Raw genomic sequence first — 26,871 nt, 5'->3', positions numbered from 1 at the left:
TTTGTTAGGCTCTGAAACAATGGCGCATATCAAAGAGCGCTGACAGGGCCTTTGTACCTCTCTCAGGGGAGGATGAGGGACATGCACATTAGAGGCTCTGTAGCAGGGCTCACACATTCTGCCATCCTGTGTGGCTCCCATCCCCTTACAGGAGCCAGAACCCACGCAATCTAGGGTTTGCTGGCAGCTCTGGGACCAAGATCTGGTTTCTTTGTCACACTCTCTCTGGCTCAGAGGCAGGGGAGGCAGTCCTGGGACTGAGGACTTAAGCCCCTGTCCCTAGCTGCCCCAATTCCAACAATTTACCCCCAAGGTTCCTTTGCTCTTTTGGAGTGCTTTCAACCAGTCTCCAAGTTAATGCTGGTCCCCAGACACTGGGCACGCTCGCTTGTATTAGGGTATTACTTTCCAACTGGTCAGCTCTGGTGGCTCCCTCCCCCTTTTGTGTATCTTGCAATATCAGTCCGCCTTTCCCACTCCGCTTTACCTGCCCATTGGCGTTCTGCTCCTGTTGAGATCCAGATGTGTAAAATTCTGATCTCATGCTAATTTCATAGGTGACCAGAGTTCTTTGGTAGGTAATCAGCTCGCTTTAGAGTACAGGTTGAAAAGGTGCCTCTTCCTACTTACCCGCGCCATCTTGTCCCTTCTGTCATTAGTTTTTGATGTAGTGTTCCAGGATACACTGTTTGTGTATAACACCCAGTGCTCCATGAAATAGGTAACCTCCTTATTACCCATCACCAGGCTCCTCATACCCCTCTCCTCTAAAACCCTCAGTTTGCTTCCCAGAGTCCATAGTCTCTCATGGTTCATCTCCCCCTCTGATTCTTCCCCCCCCCGATTCATTTTTCCCTTTTTTCCCCAAATATTCCCTATGCTGTTCCTTATGTTCCACAAATAAGTGAAACCAAAGGATAATTGACTTTCTCCACTGGACTTTTTTCACTTAGTATATTTCCCTCACATTTTTGCAACCTAGTATCTGCACTGAAGTACAGAATTTGGCACTATTTTAAAATACTGAAAGAAAGAAAATGGAAGGAAGGAGGAAAGAATGCAGGCAGGCAGGCAAGGGAGCAAAGGCTGTGTCAAGGATATGCCACCTCTTTCCTTCTCTACAAAGCTATCTTGAAACCTTACAAAGAGTTGGCTGTTTGCTGAATTCACACACAGTTATGACATATCAGGTGCTATGCAGTTTCCCAGACTGTTTAAATGCAGTGTCATCAAAAAGAAGTAAAAGCCATCAGATGAGATAAAGAGTGGCCCATTATGAGATGAAGCATAAGCCATGACAGAAATGACAGCTGATGGTTCCAAAAAGGGAAGTGAGGCAATTCAGATTTGAGTCACCCTCATGTTATTATAGCTCAACAACATCTAGGCAAGACCTCACTTTGACACCATTAACATATTTCCTGTTTTAAAAGGTTTACAGGATGATGAGAGGCTGGGGCCAACCTGCAAATCTTGCCAGGATATTGGAATATCACCATGCTATCAATAAACCAGTCATAGTATGTTGTTGGGGAGAGTGCATCAGGGGAGGGAAATCATAAAGCCATGGTTATTCCTTTGATTTCACATGTTGATAAGGAACCTCTGAGCTCCTGTGGCCTATATCACCAGCCTCATGGGCAGGGGAAGTGGAAAGGTCGATGGCTACACCAAATATATAATATTTTTCTTTTCTCTTTGAAGGGAAGTTTTCTGCATTGTGAGGGAGAGGGGGAATAGTCCCACGGAGAAAGAAACTCAAAAGAGTTCTTTCTTCTTACAAAGGTCTGCTCTCAAATGAAACTATGTCTCCAGAGTCTAAATGGGGGTTTCCCAAAGACTCAGCCACAGAGGTGAGGGAAATCCTCAACTCCAGTGCCATCTTCTCCCTGTCTCACCGGTGAGGACCTCAGTCTAACTCTGAGCCAGAGAAGCAGAAAACCTCACCCTAACTCCCACTTACCTCCCTTCCTTCAGCAGGACGCAGTATCTAGCTTTCAACACAACCCTACAAGGCATGCTGCAGGTAAAACCATGACAGTAAGCACGAGAATCACACTTCCTGTGGCAGAAGTGATGGGGAGAGCAGGCTGGACTTTCAAGTCTCTTTGATGTAAGATACTGGGTCTAAGGGAAAAGTGCGCAAGAGGAAGAAGAGATGGTAAATGTGGGCAGAGATAGGAAACTCTAAGATTGTAACATGTTGTCTAGAAAGACAACAACACCATTATAAAAATCAAGAGTGCTTGTGCTGGCTTCATGAAGAGACTCAAAATAAACCAGAGGAAAGAATCATTGACAGGAAAGAAACTTCCAAAAGAGAAACACAAAGACAAAAATTACACAGACAACACAGAAAACTCAAGATTGATAGGTCATTACAAAATGTGTAACACACACATAACAGGAATACCTATTCCTATAGGAGAGTGGACGGAGAGCTATTTGAAGGAATAATGACAGAGGATTGTCTGAAATTAATGGAGTTACCTAATCAAGATCCAGGAAAATCAAAACATTGAAAGAAGGATAAATACCAAAACACACACACACACAATCAATGAACCAAAACCACCAATGTTTCCTAATCTAGAATATTCAGCTACAGATCATTAAAGAAAAAAAAATGTTTTGGAAATCTGGAGCAGGGATTGGGAGTGGGTGTTGGAAGGGGAGAGGTGAGCAGTAACACCTTACTCCAGAGAAAAGGATAAGAATGACATCACACTTCTTTTCAGAAACCATGCCATCAAGAAAGATGAAGTGTTTATACTGTTTAAAGGAACATCGAGCTAGAAATCTGTTGCCAGTGAAATGGTCCTTCAACACACACCACACAGTAAGGAAACCCGTCAGGAATAATGGCGGGCATTATTTCAAAGATGAAGGGGTCAATTCTCCAAAAAGACACAACAATTTCTAATGCGTATGCATCAACAACAGAGTGTCAGAGCACATGAAACAGAAACTGAAAATACTGCTGGTGGGAACAGATGAATCCATTCCTACAGCTGGATTATTCAAAATCCTCTTATCCCTCATTGACAGACCCAGAGATGCAGAATATCCATGAGAACACAGGTGAACGGACCAGCATCACCCTTCCACCCCATCCACTACACATTGGCAGAATACTTCATTCAACAATGAGGTATAGACATTCTGCTCGGGCTGACATGAAACAGTCACTAAGAGAGCCAAAATCGGGGCCATACAACACATGTGAACCACCAAAGGAATTGAAATCACCGGAACTATGCTCTCAGAACCCAGTTGACTTAAACTAGAGATCGAGAACAGAAAGATAGCTGGAGAAATGACCAGAGAGAGAGAGATTCAACAGCCCACTTCTAAAGAAGACATGGGTGGAAGGGCAGGTGGGTGGAGGGATGGGTGAAGGAGGTGAAGGGAAAGAAGAGTGCACTTCTTCTGCTGAGCACTGAGAAATGTACAGAAATGCGGAGTCATGTTGTACACCTGAAACTCACATTACACTGTTTGCCAATTATGCTTGAACTTAAAATAAAGAACATATGGATCAAGAAGGCACTTCAATAGAAATTTAAAACTACATCAATCTAGGTGATAATCAAAATTGACATATTAGAGGGAAATTTGTAGTACTGAATAGACATAAAAATGTCCAGGGGCTCTAACAATTTTGCTTATTTATGAATGAAAGTACAGAAGGTACATTAATATACTTACAGCGAGGATGGTTCTCCAGAGGTATATGAGAAAGGCACAAGTTCCCAAGAAGGCAGTTAAAATGAGAAGCTTCCACAGAACTTCAGTCCCATGAGGGCCAAGACAGAAAAGATCAGGCAAGGAAAGGACAAGCTGAAATACCATTTGAGACAATGAGGAATCTCAAAGACTTTTACTGTGTATCTGTCACAAAAAATCAACTTTACAAACCCTCAGTCAGCCTCCAGGAGGTGAGCATACCTCTTAACTAGCTCCTCCTGGAGGAGAAGGAGCACAGAGGCATTTCCAAGGAGCTGGGGCAAACTTTTGGCAGTGATGAGTGTGTTTACCAACCTACCATGATGATGGCTTCCTTGTTGCTTCCCTATGTCTAATATCAACAAAAAGTATTCTTTGAAAAGATGTTGTGATCATATATACATTATGACACACTAAAGCTGCAGGCAAAATCTAAAAGACAAATCTTAATAGATTTTATTTTATCTACAAGCACATTGCAACTGTTTTTCTATAGCTAACAGAACTTGAGAATTTATAAGCCAAAATAAAATAAACAAGGTAAGTCAATGTAAACTTAGAATAGGTAAGGAGTCAGTGACTTCTACTGTATATCCATGGAGGACCTGGAAAAACTCCTTTGGACCATTTCCAAAACTACACCCAAAATTTAAGGACGAATGAGGGAAAGCATGAATAGAATTTGTACTAGAGGTACAAATGAGCACATTATATGGACACATGTTTATAGATCAGGACATAAGTGAGAGAGACAGAAGGCTGCTCGTTAATACATGTGATTATTGCCCAATAAAAATAAATCAGAGTTACTGATTAGTTTCTGAAAACATTGTTGTTTTCTTTCAATGATCACTCTGATTCTAAATCACAAACCCAGATGTCAGATTTCTGAAGTACATAATCAGGTGATCATGTATGTTCTAAGCATATCTGTGAGGGTTAGTATCTCCAAAAAGCCAATGGAAGCAATTCATGTTCCTATTTCTTGGTACTGTAAGTAAATCATGCAAGAGCAACTTAAAATTTAACTTTCTAAAGAGGGAAAATATTAACGAATGTATTTATTTATTTTAAAGAGAGATGGGAAAAGGCAGAGGGAGACTGAGTAGCTGAGTGGCAGCTGAGCAGGGAGCCCAACCAGGGCTCAATCCCAGCACCCTGGGATCATGACCCAAGCCTAAGGCAGACACTTAACTGCCTGAACCACCCAGGTGCCTGTGAATTCTAATAAAAAATTACTGAATACAAACACCGAGGCTAGGAACACATCATTTTACAAAAACTACACTTAGAAGTATTTCAGGAGAAAAGACACTAACAATGCAATTCATACTAATTCACACCAAGCTTGAATTTTGTGCAAACACACCTCTCTAGAAATGAGCTCCTGAAGTCTAAAACATTTTCCTCTTCAGCCCTCACAGCTGAGGTCAGGAAAATGTGTGCTGGTGGGAAACGTACACTGCCTTTAATAGCCGCTGTCTGGAAGAGAGCAGTAGCTGTCAGCACAATGGTTGGTCATGGGGATCAAATGCACAAAAGACAGAGGCTGTCTTGTCAGGAATGTAAAACACGCCCATCTGTGGGCACTCAGTACATCTGGCAGCTGTCTGGATGCTGATATCAGTAGCTGAGTCTTAACTAGAGGACAGCCAGTGGGGTCAAAAACTCTAGGTTCTCCGACAGTGGCCATGAGCAGGTGGAGGTGGGAAATGCAACACCAGTTCATTTAGGCAAGAGTTCAGAGATGAGGAAGGGTGAGAAAGGTGAACTGATCCATGAGATGCAGCCCAGGTAGAGGGGAATGATTCCAATCCAGACGACCAAGAAATTCCCTCTTCTGAAGACTCAAATGAAACAGAATGGGGTCTACTTTGACTAGAGGTCTTCATGTGGGATGGGTCTGCCTCAATACAAGCATCCTTCTTGACTATTGACACATCCAGATCCTCTTTCATAATCTGGTGCAAGCGGATCTAAAGTAGTCTACTTATTTCCAGGGGTGTTCCCTAACTGTTGGCTGACTCTCTCTCTTTCTCCTGGGGGTACAGGGTTTACTTTTTCATGACAGAGTGAAATATTCATGCTGGGAACCACGTATTTCTTTATATTTGGACAATCCTAAGGAAATCCAGAACTTTCTTATTTTGGGAAAATCAACACACTGCACATACTTGGTCAAAGAAAGGACAACAACTCATTCACTTCCTAATCACATCACTCCTAGTGATTTTCCTGTGACATATATCCCAGCAGGTTGTGGTCTATTAGTGTCTTGTGGGATTCTCAGGTCTCCATGGACCTGGTGGGACACACAGTCCCTGGGGACAGCCTCCAACCAAGAAGCAGAGCAAAAAGGATATTTCACTTCTTAACACTCTAGTCCCAACACCAATGCTTAAGATACCCAGGGATGTCAAACTTTACAAATATAAACAATGCGCTGACACAAAAACAAACTAAACAGAAGCTGGACCCTGAATTTACCAGGCTTGCAGTAGGATCTTCACCAGGATCCCAGGCGACAATCTAGCACCCCTAGCTCCTACTAAATTAGAGTTCCTGACATTTTTGAAGACAATTTTAAAGAGATATAATGTACATATCACACAAGCCCCCTATTTAGGACAAAGAGCTCAATGGCTTTTCCTATCTTCACAAATCCTTCCTCCTGACACTATAAACCTGGTGCCTTCAGGTTTCCATTCTACCAAAGCTGTGCTTCTTGGACCCAGCAGCACAGACAGGACCCGAAACATGAGGGAAATAGCTGTGGCCTCAACACCTTCAGGTTGACCCTGAAACGTGCCCTGTGGTGCCCAGTCATCAGGAAGAACTCTCGTTCTTCTGAGGTTACCATCAAGAACCCCATGAAAAAGCTGTGATTAAATAACCCAGTTGGAAGGAAGAAACCACTAGCAGCTTATGGGCACCCAAGTAGCTCAGTCAGATACGTGACCAAGTCTTGGTTTGGATCAAGTCATGATCTCATGGTCCTGAGGTTGAGGCCCACTTTGCGCTCTGTGCTCACTACCCAGCTGGTTTGGGATTTTCTCTTTCCCACCCTCTCTGCCCCCTACACATGAGCCCTTTTTCTCTATTCCTCAAATAAATCATATCAGAAGAAGAAGAAGAACAAGAAGAAGAAGAAGAAGAACAAGAAGAAGAAGAAGAAGAAGAAGAAGAAGAAGAAGAAGAAGAAGAAGAAGAAGAAGAAGAAGAAGAAGGAGAAGAAGAAGGAAAAGAAGAAGGAGAAGAAGGAAGACTTTAGTGAAGTGTCAAATTTACTCACATTTGGGTTTGGGGAACTGGGATCCTGGAGCAAGACAAGCCAGAAGAGTAGCCTTTGCACCATCATGTCCTGGTCCTTTTAAGGGGCACTGTGGGCCCAGTGAGGAAGTGGAGATGGTTGGGGGGCAGGGGATGGTGGGGTGGGGGTGTTCGGAAGGGGTGGGGAGGGGCAGGGTGGTAATTAGGGAGGGGAATAGGGAAGAAATAGAGGGTAGGATGGGGAAGGTGTTGGTCAGGAGGAGGGGTCAGGGACAGTGTCAGGCGGTGTCAGGGTCAGATTAAGTACTCAAGGGGAAGTAGCACGGTTCAGAAAAGTTAGGAGGTCAGCAGGTTAGTAAAGGACAAGGTCAGCAGGACACATTAGCAGGTAAAGTGAACTCTCAGGAGCAGTTGGTGTGGAGAATCCATCCTCCACCAAGCCTTCCCGGGTTTGAACGTTTCCTTAGCAACTGAGAAACATTCTAATCTCTCCACCAATCCCCTGCCTTTGCCCCTAGTAGCTCAACATGGATGCCACACGTGACCTCATTGGTACAAAGCCCCTTCCCACCTGATACCCCAACACACGCCATTGCAACGACAGATCCTCTCTGGATCTTTAGCCATTCTTCTTGTTTACTTCCTCCAACCCAGGTCCCTGTTCCCTCTTCTGGGCGCTCTCTCCTTCCCTTCCAAACTCCCGTCTGAGAGCCACTGGCTGAACAATGTAGAAAGCAAAGGAGAACCAAACTGCAACAACAAGCAAGTACACAACCAGAGTAGGAGGTTCGAGCCTCTCTCAGCAACTCAACACAGACAGAACATCCACAAGATGTAAATCTTAATGGCAAACCATCTGAATCCCATAGCTGTCTTCATACATCTGTCCACATCCACATCCACTGATTTTAGGCACATAGGAGACCATTACAAAAATACGCCCAATTTACTTTAGCCATAAGGGAAATTTCAATTTTGTTTCAGATGCATCAATTCAGGCAACTACAGAGCATCTTGTGGTAATATAATGTGCTAGAAATCACTGATAAAAAGTGAACTAGAAATTCCCATACGTTTAGAAATTGAGAAGTACCTCTATCATGGGAACAGGAGTAAAGAAATAGAAAAAAGAGGGGCTCCTGGTGGCTCAGGTCATGATCAGGTCCTATGATCAAGCCCCACATCGGGCTCTGTGCTCAGGAGGGAGCCTGCTTTCCCCTCACTCTCTGCCTGCCTCTCTGCCAACTTGTGATCTCTCTCTGTGTGTCAAATAAGTAAATAAAATCGTAAATAAAAAAGAAATAGAAAAGGAAAAGAGCAACACTGGAACTGAATGATACGAGGATGATACAATTGAAATCAAATATGTCTTCTGGGCTGGAATATCGTCCGGTATTAGTCTGAGAAGACTTCATGATCTCAAAATCATCCCCAATTGGCTGAGACATTGGAACACCTCTGACAGAGTAGATCTGTCACTTCTCTTTGTGACCCTCCTACACACTAGCTTCGGCTTTACATGAGGAAACTTTACAGGGAAACAGTCCAATCAGACTCTCATGTCATCTTCTGGGACCTCCAGGAATGAGAGCATTTTAAGAGAAGACTTTCACCAGCTTCTCCCCTGGCGGATCTAGGATAACACCCAGAGAGCTGGCAGCTCCATCTGTGCTGGGTGGGGACAGCCAAGCAGGTGGGCAGGGCCAGGGACCCAGGATACTAGACAAACCCCTTGTTATCCTCTCTCCTGGGGCCTGTCCTGAGCTGAACTTCCTAAACTGTGTCTCCCTAGGACTCTCAAATGTTTCCTCAACTCTTTCTGGCCCAAGACAGCTGATTTTCAGTGCTCTACAAACCACCACTTTATTATTGTGTAAATTTCTTGTAAACAGGAACCACTCTAGTACTGCTTAAATAGAACAACAGCTTGTTTTTTTAATTAACATATAATGTAGTTTTTGTTTCAGGGGTAGTCTGTGATTCATCAGTCGCACACAGTTCAAGCACTCACCAAAGCACATACCTCTCCAATGCCCATTCCCCAGCCACCCCATCCTTCGCACCCACTTCCACTCCTGCCACCCTCAGTTACAACAATATCCTAAACATACACATACAGAAACCATAAAAAATAAGCCAACAACAAAACAAGGATAACAAAACAAAGTATTCAATTCTGCTTAGATGCCGCTGTCCACCTCAAGAACCCCAGAGTTGGGCTGCTCTGGTTGTAGGAGGAGACCAGCTATGGAAGGGGTGGAGTCAGACTATCCCAAAAGGTAACAGGAAAGAGGCCCAACCTGTAAGGGGGCCAGGGACTTCCATGGAAGATGGCCAGAGGCACCTTGATTAGAACTGGAATCGGGAGCAGGGAAAGAAGCAGGGAATAGAGTTTGGGGGCCTCAAATAGGTGAGATCAGTCATGGAGTTGAGGAGGGGTCCCCAAAGCCAGTGTCAGTCTCCCATCTATGAAACCCTTTGTGGCCCCTGGAGACAATCCGGGTGCCTAGAGTTTGAGATCCAGCTGTCCTGCTTACCTTCTGTTTGGCCTGGTGCTCATTTCCTTCACTGAACCGGGAGTGTCCATGCCCATGTCCATAAATGTGTGGAGGACAAGAAGAAGTCACATGTTGAGAACACGCAGACATTGACATCATCACCGCCAGGGGCTCAGTGTCTCTGGAGATCCAGTGCCTCATGTCTCACCCCTGTTAATGGCAGCCCAGGTGACAACCACAGGTCCCTCCTGTTTCCGGCCTGTGATATGCCCTGCCTTTTGCCCACATCAGCATTCCGGCACCAGATGGCAGGAAGACCCCATGAACTGTGGGGTGAGCTCTGGGCCCCTGGCAAGACTGAGAGATTCCTGGAATGTGGGAAAGGTGATCAAGTGAGGGATTATACAGGACTGGGCAACTGAGCTCCGGGGCACCCTGAAAGGAATGGGGGATTGGGCACCTGTGGAAAGGGCTGGATGCATCTTACAAGATTCCTGGGTCCCCACAGGGCAGATCCCTCCTACACTCCTGCTGGTGCTGGCAGGGATCTGGAAGCACCAGCAGCACCAGCAGCAGAAGTTGCAGCAGATCAATGGGATGCTGGATGGACCTGGGAAGAATGGTCTGGCAGGTAAGTGGAATCACCAGGCTGGGATGCCCTTGGCCTCCTCCTCCTTCCCCAGCCACCTCTCAACCTGTGACTCTGACTTCACCTTCCAGAAGGGCATGGGAAAGCCAAGCAGAGGTGGACACCTGCGGCCAAGGAAGGGTCCCTCCCCAGAGCTCTGTGTCCTTCTTTCTGAGCAGACAGAAGGAGTCATCCGGGGCCCCTGGAACAGGGAGGGAGAATCTGGCCCCAGAGCCCTCTCTGATGGGGCCTGGGGAGAATCCTGAAGGGACAGAATATAGCACTGGTTCGTAGTCTAAAAAGTCTATGTTTATTAAGGAAATGGAAAAAACAAGTTGCCAGTTGAGCCTCTGGAAGAGAACAGGACCAGTTTCCATTCTTCCAATTTCTACTCTTTGCCTGGATAATTACTTAACCTCTCCAAACCTCTGTGTCCTTCTCTGTGATGTGGGGACAGCATGGATTCATTCCTCAGGGCATGGATGCAAAGATTCATCGAGATCCGTCATACAAAGCTAGTTTAAACTGATACTTATACCTATCACTATCATCATTTTTTCTTAAAGATTGAACTTGTTTTTCTCAACATTATGCTAAATAAACTTTTATATTTACTTTCTTCAAAAGATTTTATTATTTGAGAGACAGTGAGCAAAAGTCGTGGGCAGACGCAGAGGGAGAGGGAGAGGCAGCCTCCTCTCTGAGCAGGGCTCAGTCTCAGGACCCTGAGATCAGGATGCCAGTTAAAGGCAGATGCTTAACTGACTGAGCCCCCCATTCACGGAGGGCCCCTGAGAATGAGCCCCCAGGGCTGCAGCAGTGGGAACAGCCCCAATCCCGATCCCTAGCGGGAGAGATACATCCCCAGCGCCAGGATATCCTCCAGCCCCGGGAACTCCATCTTAGCAATGCCTGCCTCCCCCCACCCCGGGTGACCCCAGAGTCCAGCCAGTGCCAGTCCCTGCCTGCCCCCATCCCTTCCTCCCATTCCACTCCCTCTGCTCCATGCAGGTACCTAGTCAGGCTCTTCTTGTGCCCATGGTCAAGGATGGGCTGTACCCCCGCCCACCCCCCAAAAGCCGAAACCAGCACTGCTTGGAGGAGTAACGCCATAGGTGGAGTCCTCATGGTCTGCCCCTCTCCCTTCACAGCCCAGGACCTCAGCCCTACCTAGGCCACTGGGCCTTGAGCACCCTTCAGTGCCGCCACTGCCTCCCCCGCCGCCCCTTGAGCCTCCACAGCTGCCAGTCTCCTGAGACCAGCTCCCACCTGCGCTGCCTCTACTGAGTGCATGTCATGGAGTGTGTGCTCCTTGGGGGCGTGCGGGCCTCTTGGTGACCTACTGGCCCAGCGAGGTGGAGCGTGTGATTCCAGCAAGTGGCGATGGGCTCCAGGCCCTGCAAGTCTGCCTTAAGGGGCTGTAGTGGGGACCCAGTCCCGAAGCCGTTCCCAGGTAGGCAGTTCCCCACACTGAGTCTTGCAACTGCCAGTGCTGCTTGCTATGCCTCCAGGCTTGGAGTGCCCTGGGAGCCAGCGGGCCTCTTTCTTTTGGCACCAGTTCCCCTGCTCCCTTCTGCTCTTCTGCCACCAGGAGCTTTGGAGCAGCCTCTCCTAAAGTCCTGGCCTCTTGCCCATACCCCAGGCCGAAGCCCCTTCCCAGGCTCCTGAGGCAGGAGAGAAGTGTGCTGACAAAATAAAGACAGCAATGCATACCCTGGAAAGCTAAATCCACACGTGACAACACAGAGACCAAAGGCTTAATTACACGTGCTCCATCAGACCCTGTCCAGACACCAGTGCCCTGTGTGGGGAGCAGTCATTCACAATCTCTCTCCTGCCTGGGACTACTGATTTTAATGATGGCATGGCATGTTATTTTGAGGAATTGTGTAATTTTCTGAATGAGTCAAGTGACAAACAGTACAGTCAGCAGTGTTCTACTACATATTCTCAGCCCATTTTCAGGGCTCAGAGGGTTAAGCATCCCCCTCCCGACTCTGGCTCACTTCATGATCTCAGGGTCCTGGGATGGAGCCTTCAGTCTGGCTCCTGGCTCAGTGCAGAGTGTACCTGACATTCTTACTCTCTCCCTCTACCCTCCCCATGCCCCCGATGGAGACTCTCAAATAAATAAATATCCTTAAAAGGATAAATAAACCTTTAAAAGAAACAAAAAAACAATAACAAGAACAAAACCCTCCTTACCTAAAAAGGAAGGATGGAAACATGGGGGCGAAGACGCCACCCACAAAACGGCCCTCCTGAAAGAGCCAAAGAGAAAGTGAGAGCCAAAGTACTGCAGCACACGTCATTTAGGTGTCGGAGGCAGGCCCCCGACCAGGGCGGCCTCCGCCATTAAAGGATTGCGCGTTGGCTAGTTGCCAGGTTAGGATTGCCTCATGAGACTAAGCGGAATGCCCAAAGAGGAAGTAAACAGCATTGGTTGCTAGGAAAGTTGTTCTTTTAGGTGTGCAGCCTGATTCGCTCCCTCCTGTACCCTGCTCGCTGATTGGTCAGGTAAGCGTATATAAGTGTGTAGACTTGCGGAAATAAAGAGAGAGAAGATACATCTGAACTGGGGCTTCTTGTCATCCTTGCGGTTCGAGGGCGATAAATGGCGCTGGCACCCGGGAACTAAATAAAGGAATCTTGCAAGGTAATTCGCAGGAAAGCGGGGAGTAAAGTTCCGCAGGTAAGCGGGGACATTAGCCACGTTCAAAAGTGGGAATTCTACGGTAAAGCAGGGAGTAAAGGCCACGTTCAAAAGTGGGAATTCCACGGTAAAGTGGGAAGTAAATGTTGACTGAAGTATATGCGTGTAAAAAGTTGATGTGTTAGTTACTGTCTTTAACGTCCACGTCTGTTGTCTGTGTGTTCATAATGGGATCTGAAGTATCTAAAGTGCGGTTGGAAGAGTCTTTAAAAGACCTGCTGAAAGCCAATGGAACTTCACTAAAAGCAAAAACTGCTCGGGCCTTTTTGAATACAGTGGAAAAGGCGGCTCCATGGTTCCTAGATGAAGGCTTGCTAAACATACCTCAATGGGACCACTTAGGGGAGGATTTGAAGAAACAGGACAATAAAACACCTTTGCCACCTGGGTCCCTGGCAATATGGACCTTAGTCCGGGGATGACTGGTGGGGCCTAAACCCAAATATTAATCAGCTCTACAAGAGGGAGCATTGGCATTGGAGGAAGTGAAAGAGGATTGGTCTTCTCGTGCCTCAGAGGGGGGTAGTTCTAGTGAAGAGGAAGAAGAAATGTCAGGGGAGGAGTTAGGCCGAAAAATGCATTGCAACTTTGAACAGTTGAAACTATCGACTCCAGCGACACCTAGTGCCCCTCCGCTGTGTAATCCTATGGCGTGCCAAGGAGCTTGTACTGCTGCACCACATGTGGTAGTGGCAGGGTTTCGAGCTGGAGAGATCATTACCTGGCCTCTGCCTTTCCAGTTTTAGACGACCAAAACAACCAGCGGTATCATCAGCCTCTTGATTGTAAACTAGTTAAGCAATTAAAGGAAGCAGTCATGCAGTATGGCCCTCAGGCAGTCTTTACGGTATCTTTGCTGGAGACCATATCAGGAATGAACTTAGTCCCTGAAGACTGGGGTAACCTAGCCTGCACAACCTTGTCGGGAAGGCAATATCTAGTATGGAAAACAGCCTGGCAAGAATACTCAGAGGACACTGCCCGCCGTAATGCAGCGGCTGGAAATCCTCAGTGGGCCTTAGAAATGTTAATGGGAATAGGACCGTACATGGGAAAGCAGGCCCAAATACAATACAACCCTGCGGTGTATCTGTAAATAGCCGCGGTGGCCACTAAAGCATGGAAGACAATTCAAGGCAGTGGGGATTTACAGGGTCAGCTGTCTAAGGTAATACAAGGACCAAATGAAGCATATGCTGATTTGGTAGCGAGGCTGATGCAAACAGCTGGTCGAATATTTGGGGAGGTAGAGGCAGCCATGCCATTGATAAAACAGCTGGCTTATGAGCAAGCTAATAAGTGGTGTAAAGAAGCCATCAGACCTTGGAAAAGCAAAGACTTGAGTACATATATTAAAGTTTGCAGGGATATCAACGACAGTGTTATTCAAGGGCAGGTTATGGCTGCAGCTATCACTCAAGGTTTACAAGGATTTCAGGGAGCTCAACAATATAAACATAGGGGTACTCCTGGAGTTTGCTATTACTGCAAGGAGCCAGGACACCTTAAGCGTGAGTGCCCTGAGAGAAAGGTGTCCTATCAAGAGCCTAAAAAACCAGGTATGTGCCCAAGATGTGGGAAGGGTGCCCACTGGGCATATGAATGTCGCTCAATAAGGGATATACAAAGAAACTCTCTGCCTCCAAGAGGGTCAAAAAATGGGAAGGGGGGCCCCACACCCCAGGGCCCTCAAATGTATGGGGTGCTCCAACAGGTGGCTCGCTCGCATTATCAGCCAACGATCCAAGGCGAGCCACAACAGGGAGTGCAGGATTGGACATCCGTGCCACCACCAGACTCATACTGACTCCAGAGATGGGGACCCAGGTAGTCAAATCAGATTTTAAGGGTCCATTACCTGAGGACACCGTGGGCCTCTTGCTAGGACGGAGCTAGATGGCGTTATCAGAACTCTTTGTTCACCCCGGTGTTATAGATGCTGATTATAATGGAACGGTGAAAATCCTGGTATTCTCCCCACGTGGAATTACAGCTATTAGTCCAGGTGATAAGATAGCTCAAATCCTGGTATTGCCTAGTTGTCACAAGCTTTTTGGAAGCCATGAGGTTACGCGGGGACAGAAGGGGTTCTGTTCATCTGGAGTTCCTCTAGCATGCGTCACGCTAGGCATGGAAAATAGACCCTTTTACTCTTTTTGGATAAGAGACAAGAAATTCATGGGCTTATTGAACACTGGAGCAGATCGCAGTATCATCAATGAAGCTGATTGGTCTAAGGATTGGCCTGTGCAAAAGGCTGATCAAACACTTCGAGGATTAGGGATTGCTCATAGCCCCATGTGAAGTGCAGCTACACTGCCATGGAAGGATGATGAAGGCCACCATGGACTTGTGCAGCCATGTGTCCTTAAGATTCCCATTTCATTGTGGGGACGGGATGTCTTGGCCCAAATGAACCTGAAGTTGACTCCAGAATTATTCTATATTGATGAAGCTCAAGCCTTAATGACTAAGTCTGGTTATCCTGGAACGGGAGGCCTAGGAAAACCATGGCAGGGCACCCCTGAACCTATTCCCTTGACTAATTACTTCTCTCAAAGAATAGGTGGGCCAGGGCTGGGTTTTTCTTAGGGGCCACTGAACCTCTAAAAATTCAATGGAAAAACAGTAAACCCATGTGGGTTCCTCAGTGGCCCCTGCCTAAAGAAAAATGTGAAGCTGCCCACACGTTAGTAAAAGAGCAACATGCCGCCGGGCATATTCGGCCCTCCACATCACCATGGAATATGCCTATTTTTGTGATTAAGAACAAGTCGGGGAAATAGCGATTGTTACATGACTTATGAGCAGTTAATGAAAAGTTGGTGGCCATGGGAGCAGTACAGCTGGGGGCTGCCTTTAGTCTCAGCCCTGCCCTCTGGTTGGCCCTCTGTGGTAATCGATATTAAAGACTGTTTCTTTTCCATCCCATTGCTCCCCGAGGACACCCAATGTTTCGCTTTCACAGTACCTACCATTAATCATTCTTGTCTGGATCAACATTATGAGTGGGTGGTATTGCCTCAGGGCATGGCCAACAGCCCTACAATGTGCCAATTATATGTGGACCAAGCCCTGAAGGAGGTTAGAACACAATTTCCCCCGCTCATTGTGTATCATTATATGGATGATATTTTGCTGTGCCATAAAAAAGAACAATATATTGAGAAGGCCCTTTCCTTTCTTTTCAAACATTTTGAGAAATTCGGATTACACATAGCACCAGAAGAGGTCCAAATGACGCCCATTAAAGAGTATTTGGGAACTAGGTTAGAGAATACTAAAGTCAGAGCTTTAAAGATAACCCTGCGGACGGATCACCTAAACACGTTAAATGATTTTCAAAAATTCTTAAGAGATATTAATTGGATGAGGCCCTATCTAAAACTCACTGATCAGGAATTGTCACCCTTATTTGAGACACTTAAAGGAGACCCTAACCTCACCTCTCCTCGTCAGTTGACTGAGGGGGCAAAAGAAGCCATCAGTCTGATCCAGAAAAGGCTAGAAGCTGCTCAGATAGACAGAAATGACTACTCCAAACCTTTGCTATTTTGTGTCCTTGCCGAAAAACAAGCCCCCACTGCAGTTTTTTGGCAATCTGGCCCCATATCATGGGTTAGTTTGACCTACTCTCCAGAGAAGGTCTTGCCCTGGTACCCAAGTGCCATTGCACAAATTATACTTAAAGGGATTAAACATAGTATAGCAGCATTTGGTAAACAAACAGATACTATAATATCACCATATACGCAGGAACAAATAAAGTGCCTAGCAGCCTGTGATGATGACTGAGCCATTTTGATAACTATAACGTGCACTCAATTTGATAGCCACTACCCATCACATCCATGGCTACAGTTCAGTTTATCCAATCCAATCACATACCCTAGGATCACTCACCAAAAACCCCTCAGTAATGTAAGGCTTATATTCACTGATGGATCTAAGCAAGGAGTAGGAGCTATAGTTACCACAGAAGAGAGTTGGACCTTCGTATTTCAAAGCTCCTCTCCCCAAGAAACCGAGCTGCTCACAGTGATAAAAGCATTTCAAATGTTTCATCAAGAACCCTTCAACCTTTTATCAGATAGTAGATATGTGGTGCAAGCTGTCTCTATCATTGAAAATGTGGGTTCTAATAATGTCAGTTCTACTATCTCTGAGGCATTACAAGAAATCCAAACATTAGTTTGGGACAGGAAGGCTCCATTTTATATTGGCCACATATGAGCTCATACAACCTTACCAGGCCCCCTGACAAAAAGTAATCGGTTAGCAGACTCCTTAACCAGAGGAGAATTTGTCTTTGCCATTGAGGACCCAGTGCAATAGGTGAGACATTATCATAAGCTGTTCCATGTGAATGCTTTAACTCTTTGCCTCAAATTTAACATAACAAAAGCACAGGCATGGGACATAGTAGTCTCCTGCAGAAATTGCGTGACCTTACTACCTGCACCAGTCCTTGGGGGTTAATCCTAAGGGTTTGTTACCTAATCATATATGGCAAATGGATGTCACACATGTTTAAGAATTTGGAAAGTTAAGATATGTTCATGTCTCTGTAGATACCTGCTCTGGAATAATTTTCACCTCAGTGCATACGGGGGAAAAACCCAGAGATGTTATCGCCCATTGCCTACAGGCTTTCGTGGCATGGGGAAAGCCAGGCCAGTTAAAGACAGACAATGGCCCAGCCTACACCTCACAACCCTTTAAAGCCTTCCTACAACAACTTGACTTCACTTGATACATGGAATACCCTATAACCCACAAGGACAGAGTTTTGTGGAGTGTGCACATCTTACAATAAAAAATGCGCTTTATAAACAAAAAGGGGCAATAGGGGACACCTTCAGGTCCCCTAAAGATAAGCTCAACGCCATTCTCTTTATTTTGAATTTTTCAATGATGGACCAAACGGGTAAATCAGCTGCAGACAGACATGGAAGTGATGCTGCTGCTCCCCCTAAGCCTTTATTACTTTGGAAGGACATCCTCACAGGAAAGTGCAATGGAGCACATCCAGTGTTAGTATGGAGTAGGGGGTCTGTATGTGTTTTTCCACAGGAAAAGGAGGCTCCAATTTGGATTCCAGAGCGGCTGGTGCGTGCAGCCTTGCCTCCGAACACCAGTCATGATGCTGAAGATGCTGATGATAACTCTGGGGATGCTACACCTCCTGTGGCTGACTCAAGCCAGAGAGCTGTGGGAAGTGGTTAAAGCACGGCCATACCCTTTACCAGTGACTATCTCTTCTCTCATATTCCCTCCTCTCCCTTTGATGCATGGCAGGTCTGTAACTTGCTAGGAGCATGTACTGATATCTCAGAAGTGTCCATGTTAAATGGCAAATTCCTCAACTGTTTTATAAACAAAATGACTCTAGTACCTTTGAGGCAACAGTTAATGTGTCTTGTCCCAATAATATTACTTATCAGCCCACTCCCATATGCGTCTCGCCACCGTTCCTTTTCCTCGTAACAAATGCTAGCGAGCTGAATGATACGTTAATTGCACTAAGAATTGCTATCTTTCCCAGTGCTGGAATGTAACTGCCTTCAAGCTGGCTGTGATTATACGTATCCCTACCCATGTTCCTATCCCAGTTTCCATTTCAGAGGACAAGTTACCGGTGGTGATATCCAGAAAGAAGAGAGATTTTGGTATCACAGCCGCCGTTGTGACAGCACTGGCTATATCTACAGCAGCTGCCATGGCAGCAGCAGTCTCACTTGCTACAACTATACCCACTGCAGAAGTTGTAAACACCCCTGCAGAAGGAACGGCGGCTGTCCTTCAAACAGTCTCAGATCAATGCACATCTGCAAGCAGGAATCCCGATAGTCAACCAGAGAGTGGATTTGGTTCAAGAACAAGTGGACATATTGGGGGCTCTATTGGGACTGGGATGTATAGCACCCTTCCCGGCAATTTGTGTAAGTCCCATAGCCTATACTAATATGAGTGACTTACAGAATGTCTCCTGACAGCTCTCCCAATACTTGCGAGGGAATCAGTCCGCAGAATTCCAAAACTACACTCAGCACCTGCTACTAGGCATAACAAGGATAAAGAACACCAGAGATGAGCTGGCAACCCTCCCAGAGATAATCAAAACATTGCAAGATGTGTTAACCTTTATGAAACAAGCGGCTAGCGTAATTTGTCTGATGATAATCCTCGTAGTGGGCTTGATTCTGCTAGTAAGGAAACTGCAAATTTGGAGGCGACAGCAACATAGGCAATGGCAAGCCATGGTGCAGGACTTGTTAGCCATCGAGGCTGGAACATCCCACCAAGTGTGGCTAAGTATGCTGGATCGGTGGTCAACGATGGGTAAGATTGGTGGGGGAAATATACCAACCTAAGACAGGATGCAGATCATTGATATCTGCCGTCTGATGATGGGTAAGGATATTCCCCGCCACTGACAACCTAAGACAGCCACAATCCCTGCCATAATAGAAAAAAGGGGAGATGTCAGAGGCAGGCCCCTGGCCAGGGCGGCCTCCGCCATTAAAATATGGCGCCTGGCTAGTTGCCAGGTTAGGATTGCCTCATGAGACTAAGCAGAATGCCCAAAGAGGAAGCAAACAGCATTGGTTGCTAGCAAAGTTGTTCGTTTAGGTGTGCAGCCTGATTCACTCCTTCCTGTACCCTGCTCGCTGACTGGTCAGGTAAGCGTATACAAGTGTGTAGACTTGCAGAAATAAAGAGAGAGAAGATACATCTGAACTGGGGCTTCTTGTCGTCCTTGCGGGTTGAGGGCGATATTTAGGGATCCACTATTACCTGAAGTTCTACTGAACTGAGTTAGTGCTGACAACTTCCTCAAGTAGCTGCCGTTTACCAAAAGAGCTTTTAATAATCTTGGAATTTCTTCAGCATTGACAGAAGCACAGGAGAAACCTATGCCACATGAGGAATGCACTCCAACCTCCCATCCCAGTAACTGACAGGATACACTGACAAGTTGGCTGGCCTGGTCTCAGGATGTGGCAGGCAACTAAGGAAAGGTTGACTAGCCTGTCCACGAAGGTTCCACCTTTAATTCTCCCCAACCCCAGGAGCTAAATGGCAGAGTCTTCAGAAATGACCTACAGAAGTAACTACCCCTTGCCCCCAAAAGAAAGGAGCATGCACGCTGCCCCAAAAGGCAAAGGTGTACCTTAACACTGTCTAGAATGAGTTTCTCATCACTGTGTAGTTTCACATTCTGCTCTGATTTCTCAAAACACTTGCCACTGGCCACAATTATTTCACTTTTCTGTTTACTTGCTGAATTTCTCTTCTTCTCCACAGTATTCCAAATGCAATGAGAACAAGGACATTGTCTGTTTTTCCACCACTAGACACCAGAGCCCATTTCGTGGTATGCTCCAGAAAAACCTGTCAAATAAGAACAACTACCCAGGTAATTTACTGGAAGGTTACCAAGTAGACAGAAGATCCAGTCAGTATCAATAAATCACTAAGTTCAATGTAATAGCAAATACAAACAAAATTATCACCGTTTTGGGATAAGGGCGATCTTAGAAGCCAAAAGGTTGGGTAAATTAGATGGCTCAGAAGACATGTAGTTTTTCCATGTATTTCATGGAGAAGGTTTATTAAAGACAAACACTACAGTAAAACCCATGTGCCCTAAGGAGCAAAACCACTGTGGTGGATGACCCACAAACCACAGGGAAGAAGCCTTGCTCTACTCCAGGTTAGCTACACCCCAGCCCTGTTTTCTGGGAGTTGTTCTTTTTTTTTTTTTTTTTTCAATCTGAAACTCATTACCTCAGAGAGATGCACTTTTGAGGCAAGATTCAAACTTTCATGTCTCGCTAAGGATGAATGTTTACATCGAAAACTTCTAAAGTACTTCATGACTATCCAAGGTCTATTGAGTTGTTAGGCTACCTGAATTTGAGGAGAGAAATGTCCAAACTTACAACTTCAAAAAATGAGGGAGCTCCAGAAGAAAGGAAATGTTTTACAAACAAAACAGTGTACCAACTTTTCATGCAATATCCTGAGTACCAACTTTTTTTCCTTTTAAGACATAATTTTATGACACATCTAAAGTAAATTCCTCACTTCTCCCTGCAAAAGCTCTACAAACTTCTCAAGGAGATGGTGTGCAAATAAACTCGAGTTGACCCTAGAATCCCAATAAAATTGGGCACTGAAAAATATAAAAGTTCTAAATCCATGGGAATTACCCAACAGTAAATTTTACCAACTTTCTAGTGAGTGTCACATAAGCGGTAGCTGAGGGTTCAAATGCGGCACTATGATCAAAGAGGCACTAATCATCTCCTGCTGCAGCAGTAGCTTGGCCATCTCTGCTTCCAAAAAAGACATGATTGGATTTAGAGAAGCAGCAAGACTGAAGCAAAGTACATCGAATCTAAAACCGAGTCTGAGAAGTTACTCTGCTCAACACTCAAGAACGTCCACTTCACAAAAGGCTTACGTAAAGTTGTTCATTTGCAGGGGTAGCTCATCCTAAAAGCCGATGGTATCATCCTTCATGACACTGGCAAACCCTACTTTATCCGTCTCCTCTAATCACAGAGGAAAGGGACAGATTTTCCTCCCCACCCACAGCCATCTTCAATATACACCACTTTATTTCCTATGTTGAAAGGCTTAGGGTAGAGTTCTCTCAGCAGGTTCTTAATTTGTATCACAGAACAAACAGGAGCCAACCACAGGATAGGATGGAAATCTTCCCAAACTGGTTTGTGGTGATGCTTGCACAAGTCTTTAAAACAACTGAAATTCAATGAATCGTGCACTTAGCATGAGTGACTTCGACAAGAGGGAAATCATACCTCCATGAAACTACACAATAATCACCAGGCAGGGGCAGACTGAGATGGCACAGTTAGAAAAAGGAGTGTATCCAAGACCCAAAGAGACCCTCCACATGACTGACACACCCAATATACATCTCTGTTGCTCCCTGAACCTCCGAGGATCCTGTTCAGTATTTCCTCCTGCTTCCCTTCACAGGTTCCTCTGGCACATCTGACCTCCTTCCCATTCTGCTCCAGAGCAGACCTTATGAATCCCTTCCATGAATCCACCTGGAGTATTCAACACATAAAGTACACCTGGCAATAACAATGAAAAGTTGGCAGGGGATCTTGTAGAAATTGATTCCTTTTTTCAGAAGAAATGGGAAGGAAAAGGAGGCATTCGAATTGACTCCCCTAAACAGACTGCTCTCATCCCCCAGACAGCACCTTATTTATACCTGTCTCCGAGGCTGTAAAACTTGATTCTGCTCATCCTAGTGCCTTTATAATCAACTCCTTCCCCACCCCTCACCAATATCTTGACCAGTACCTTTCCCCTCCTAAAAATTCCAAAATGCTCTTTGAGGAAGTTATTATTCTCCTCACCCAATTCAGTGACACCTGTTCTATCCTCAAAGGGTAAATACAGTTCTGTGTCCTACTGGACCTACCACTCATCAAACTCTGACTTCCTTCCTAGACTTGGTCGATTATGGCAATAAAGACCAAAATGATGAACAAACTCCAAAATGACCACGGGTTAGACCACTGGAGAGGGTGATGTCATAATACAAATATGAAATAAGTTCAGAGCTATAAAACCTAACTTCTACACGAGCCAACAGGTTAACGTATCCCTTTTAAGATTTTTTAAAAGATTATTTATTTATTAATTTGACACAGAGAGAGCTCACAAGTAGACAGAGAGGCAGGCAGAGAGAGATGAAGGGAAGGAGGCCCCCTGCTGAGCAGAGAGCCCCATGTGGGACTCGATCCCAGGACCGTGAGATTGTGACCTGAGCCGAAGGCAGTGGCTTTACCCACTGAGCCACCCAGGCGCACCCCTTTTAAGATATTAGAAGGTTGTTCTAAAATCCCAAATTCTTACCTCCTCCTCAGCATCCAAACCCAACAAGTTTTCTACTGTCATCAATTCCAATATGCAAGACAGAAAGTATGAAATCTTTGCAGTACCAAAAAAGAATTACAAGAAAAAGACCCAGGAAGATCACAGAGCAGTAACTAGGATGGCAAGGAAATTAACCAACTGTTTCTATACCTCATGACACCTGGATGAAGACCTTTTGAAAGTCCCCTTCCCACAGGAATCCCATTTCTAGCCTAAGAAAGCCCAAATGGGGTCTGCTTTCCAATTAAAGATGGCTTCAAGAATGTTTCTCCAACACCTAAACACTGACAATAACCACGTGGTGAAAAAATAATGAATACTGTTATGCTGAAAATAAAGAAATTAATTTAAAAAAAGATGAAACAAAAAGGCCACAGAAAGTTGGTGCCACTTTTCAGAGTGTTAAGTCCTCTGATCTTGGAAATCTGAGTTCAAATCCCACTCCAGCAGAGACCTCAAAAAATTACATGAAGACCCTTAAAGAGAAGAGAGAAGTACCCTTTCCTAAAACAGTCTGACTTCAGTAATCTCCTAGATTCATTAAAAATCGGAATGTCACTCTCAACATCTGTAACTCTGGAACAAACTTCGAACATTTCTATGGCTTTTAAAATCAAAACCTCTCATGTGCTTTCAAAATTTGGTAAATCAGATTTTTTTGTAAGGAACATGTAGAAACTGAAATGCATTTCATTAGAAGATAATTATTCCCTGCAATACAGCAGTATAAACTTGAATTTGGTTTTGGTCTTCACTGGTAAATTTCTCAAGTTCTTAGGCGTTTCCTAGCCATTTACTTGAACATCATCTAAGGGAACACTCAAAGCAGTACCACAACAAAGAGTTTTGGCCTCTGCAGGATTCTACATGAAAAAAAAAAAACAGGTCACATAAATTAATCACAATCACACTGCTTTAAATAACATTTCTAAACTTTCATGCCATTTGATGGAACTCCCTGTTTCGGAGAGAGAAACAAAATCTATTCAGCTCCCATTAAGTGCTTTTTCTTTTCTTTTCTTTTTAAAAAATATTTTATTTATCTGACAGACAGAGATCACAAGTAGGCAGAGAGGCAGGCAGAGAGAGAGGAGGAAGCTGGCTCCCTGCTAAGCAGAGAGCCCAATGCAGGGATGGATCCCAGGACCCCAGGACCATGACCCCAGCTGTGCAAGGTAGCATGGTCCAGGCCCAGCTGTTGTGGAATGCCAGTGGGGGCGCCCTGTCCACTCCCCAATCCCTGTTTCGGTCCCTGGAAAGAGTGGGTGGGTGGTGGGCCAAGCCATGGTTCCAGCCCAGGAATCCTAGGAAATTGCTATGGCTCACCAGCACCTGTGTTTTGCTGTTTCTCCCCACTTTTCTCCTGCTCCAGGTCCCCACTCCTAACTCCTCCTAAAGCCAAAAGGATCAGCAAAACTGCCACAGACAAAGGCTTTTGGGATTGGAGCGTTTCCACCTTCAGAAGCTGCGCTGAAGCCTTAAAATGCAGTATCTGCAATGTGAGGGAAGCCACCTCCACCAGATACTTGAAGATCTGGGTTAGCTTTGGCAGAAGGACTTTTGTTGCTTAAGGTGTTGGAGAGGGTGGAGTGCTATCCTTGAGGCCCTCTTTCCAACTTGTGGATGATGGCTTTTTTGCATTTGGGGGTGGTTGATGTGTGGTTTTGGTTGTGTCTATTTTGTGTGTATTTCCCCACCACAGCCTCTCCCTGTCCCTGGCCCACAGCAAGCCCCCAGCCCTCCCTCCCTTCCACCCCCTGAGCTCTGAGCAGGTACCGGGTCAGTGATATGCTGTACCCCCACCCACCCACCCCCGGCCCAAGCGGGAAGTGGAACTGCTGGGAGGAAAAACGCAGTCCCCCTCCGTTCCCCGAGCCCTTCAATGGCCCAACCTCAGCTGGACCTCAGCCCCTGGGACTCAAGCTCCCAGGCCACCTCCGCTTGCACCACTGCAGCTGCCAGTCTCCCTGCCAGTCTCCCTCCAACCTGCACTGCCTTCTCCAAGTGACTGATGAGGGGCAGGGCCAGGTGCTGCACTGAGGCGTGCAGTGGCGTGGCATGGCATGGCGTGGTGTGCTGTGACATGTGTCAAGCTGTCGGTGCGCCTGCCTGGGTGGGTGTGCTAGCTGGGGGCGCGAAGGACTGCTGGTGACCTGGGGGCCCGGCGAGGTGGAGCCTGGGAGCCCCACAAGCAGTGATGGACTCTGGACCCCTCGTGTGCCCCTTACGGGGCTGCATTTTCAGTGCCTGAGTTTTGTGATCATGGGTCTTTTCAGTATGAGTTTGCCTGAGTATGTATGACTTTTGTGATTATGTCAAATTTATTCCTAAATCATTTAAGGTTTGATGTTTTTTGTAACTGGGATTGTTCTTAATCTCTTAATCTCATTTTTGCGCTGCTCAATTTTGGTGAATAAGACTACAACTTGTCTTGAGTACTGATCCTGCATCGTGGAACTATGCTGGACATACTGAGGTCTAATGGCAATTTTGCAGATTAATTTTGTTCTACAGAAGAATTCTACAGAAGAATTTTTTTTCTGTAGTATCTTATGAATAAAAAAGACATTTTTACTTCTTCCACTCTTATTCATACTGCTATTGTTCCGTTTTCTTCCTAAATACCCAAGACAGAATTTCCAAGAAAATGTGGAATAAAAGTGGCAATTGCAGGCTTTTTTTCTTGTTCCTGACTTTAGGGACGAACCATCTAGCCTTTTACTATTAAATGTGTAAGTGTGGGTTTTCATATACAGCTTTTTATTACATTAAGAAAATTCTCTTTTATTCAATTGACAGATTATTATCACCAAATGGTGTTGACATTCAACCACTTTTTTCTTCTATATTTATGGAGGTAATCATGTGGTTTACCCTTTATTAATTTAATATGGTATATTAATTACAGTGATGAAATATAATTTTATTTATTTATTTATTTATTTAAAAGAGAGGGAGAGAGAGAGAGAGACAATGAGTGAGGGAACACAAGCAGGGGAAGTTGGAGAGGGAGAAACGGGACCTCTGCCGAGCTGGGCTTGATCCCAAGACCCTGGGATCATGACCTGAGCTGAAGGCAGATGCCCAATGACTGGGCAACCAAGGTGCCCCTAAATATCACATTTTGAGCAAACTTTGCATACCTGAGATAAATCCTCTTTGGCCATAGCATTTTATGAGTTGCTGAATTCAGTTTACTAGCATTAGTATTGAAGACTTTTGTGTCTACAGTTCCAAGAGGTATTGGTCTATAATTTCATTTTCTTGTGTTATTTTTACCTGGTTTTGGGATCTGGCTAATACGGACTCTCACAGAATGAATGCGAAGTGTTCTCTCCACTTCTACTTTTTGAATGATTTTTGAATCTTCCTTAAATGTTTTCACAGAATTCACCAATGTGCCATATGGTCCCAGATTTTTCTTTATGAAAAGTTTTTGGATTACCTGTTCGATTATTTTACTTGTTTAAGTTCCATTCAGATTGTCTACTTTGGGGTTAAGATTAAGGAATTTGAGTCTTTCAAGGAACCTGCCAAGTTTCTTTAGTTTTCTAATTTATTAGCATGCAATTGTTCCTCATATTGCAATTTAATTCTTTTTATTTCTATAAGGCTAATAGGAATGCCTCTCTTTCATTCCAGATTTTTTCATAATTTGGTATTTTTATCTTATTTTTGGTAAGAATAGCCAAAAAATTGTCACTTGCTCATCTCTTTTTTTTTTTTTTTAAAGATTTTATTTATTTATTTATTTGAAAGACGGAGATCACAAGTAGGCAGAGAGGCAGGCAGAGAGAGAGAGAGAGGGAAGCAGGCTTCCTGCGGAGCAGGGAGCCCGATGCGGGGCTCGATCCCAGGACCCTGAGATCATGACCCGAGCCAAAGGCAGCAGCCCAAACCACCGAGCCACCCAGGCACCCCTCAATTGCTCATCTCTTTAAAGAATTAGCTTTTGGGGCACCTGGGTAGCTCAGTGGGTTATAGCCTCTGCCTTTGGCTCAGGTCATGATCTCAGGGTCCTGGGATCAAGCCCCTGATTAGACTCTCTGCTCAGCAGGGAGCCTGCTTCCCTTCCTCTCTCTCTGCCTGCCTCCTGCCTACTTGTGATC

This window comes from Mustela nivalis (assembly GCF_964662115.1).
Source record: "Mustela nivalis genome assembly, contig: HAP1_SCAFFOLD_800, whole genome shotgun sequence".
Lineage (NCBI taxonomy): Eukaryota > Metazoa > Chordata > Mammalia > Carnivora > Mustelidae > Mustela > Mustela nivalis.
This window is presented reverse-complemented; position numbering follows the sequence as displayed.